Source organism: Diuraphis noxia, unplaced genomic scaffold (assembly GCF_037042655.1).
Source record: "Diuraphis noxia isolate RWA-SAM2 unplaced genomic scaffold, SU_Dnox_SAM2 contig0001, whole genome shotgun sequence".
NCBI classification, from domain to species: domain Eukaryota; kingdom Metazoa; phylum Arthropoda; class Insecta; order Hemiptera; family Aphididae; genus Diuraphis; species Diuraphis noxia.
The window spans coordinates 101,147,273-101,149,078 of record NW_028301711.1 but is presented as its reverse complement, the minus strand read 5'-3'; the positions used below and the strand labels follow the sequence as shown (position 1 = coordinate 101,149,078).

The 1,806-nt window shown below is 30.0% G+C and overlaps 1 pseudogene; it reads left to right on the top strand.

The window, feature by feature from the left end:
* The first annotated feature begins 388 nt into the window (after positions 1–388).
* Positions 389–1,564, top strand: LOC149062848 (uncharacterized; annotated as a pseudogene).
* The last annotated feature ends 242 nt before the right edge of the window (positions 1,565–1,806 follow it).

The following is a 1,806-nucleotide window of genomic DNA, read 5'->3' as shown; positions in this document are numbered from 1 at the left end:
TGGTCGTCTGAAATTGGTCGTTTGGTAAAATAGTCGTAGTATATTTTCGTCGCGAAACGTGAATACTGGTTAAAAACATTATGTAAGTACAAATGGACAATAATCATTGTAAAACGTTTTACGATAATAAGTTGAATGTACAACTATCATTATTGCAGGCTATATTATATTACGATAACAACTATTATCGGATGATCTTTATCTGGAATAAAAATAATATGTTTCATCTATAGTGTGTAATATTTTGTCTGTGCACGAATTTCAGTTGACTGTGATAGACGGTGTAGTCTTGTGCTAATAATTATATAAGTAGTTGAGTTAATAAAAAATAAAAAATAAAATAATTAATATGCCTCTAAATTTTGTTAAAAGTGAAAGAGGAAAAGATATGCTCATGCATGATGGTTTTTTATATCGTTTTGAAAGTAAGAATGATAAAAAAACTACATGGAAATGTGTTGAAAATTAAAAAAAAAAAAATGTAAAGCCAGAATACATACAGATGAAAATTCCATTCTAAGTGATGTAACCAAGATATCATATGTTCATTTTCCCAATATTGCCAAAATCGAAGCGATAAGAGCAATAGCAAATTTAAAGGAGCTTGATAAGAAAACAGAACTAAGTACTCAATCTGTTGTAGCAACTGTTGCTTCAGAGGTAATGTATACAATTTGTTTAAATAATAATTTAATTTTTCTAATATAATATAATATTATACAACCTAATATAATTTTTAATATTTTTAGTTAAATACAGCAGTTTCCGGTCAAATGCCTGGCATACCGTTAATGAAAAGGACTATTCTGCGTGTAAGAGAACGTGAAAATGCAGCACCAGGTATACCGCAATCATTATATGATCTTGTTATACCAGAAGAGTATAAAAAACATCAGATGGTAAGTCATTTTTACTTTTTGATTCTTTCGATCATGACCCAGATAACTGCGATAGATTTTTATTATTTTCCACGGACGAAAATTTGCAAAAAATGTCCGAATGCGATCATTGGTATGCAGATGGCACATTTTCATGTGCCCCATCTATTTTCAAACAATTGTATACTATTCATGGAATACAATGTTCAGAACCTTCGATTTATGCACTCTTACCAAATAAAAAAAAGAAAACATTTATTCGTTTGTTTCAAAGTCTAAAAACATTAAACTGCAACTTAAAACCAAAAACGGTCATGTTAGATTTTGAAATTGGTGCAATGACTGCTTTCAAAAAACAATTCAGTGATATCAAAATTCGTGGTTGTCACTTTCTTTGCTCAATCTGTCTGGAGACACATTCAAGAAGGTGGTCTATCTAAACAATGTAAAGAAGATTCTACTTTCGCTTTTGAAATAAAAAAATTAAATGCCTTGGCATATGTTCCGGTTGATTATGTTGTTAGATATTTTGAATAATTAGTTGATACTCCTTTTTACCGAGAACTGGAATCTGATTTATCGAGATAACTTGACTATTTTGAAGAAACGTGGGTTGGTAAAATGGACAGGAACGGGAAAAGGACAAATCCAAAATTTTCAATTACAATTTGGAATTGCTATGCTGATGAATATAACCTTCTAAAAACTAATAATTCAGTAGATGGATGGCATAATGGTTTTTCGTCCATATTAAATGCTATTCACCCTACATTTGGAAATTTATAAGAGCCCGACAAAAAGAAGAAAAAATAAACCGTCTGAAAATGGTCCAATATTGCACTGGTGCAGAAACACCTAGAAAAGAAAGAAATATAATGAAACCGCTGAGAGAATAAATACAATATGTAAAACATTTAATAATAAAATA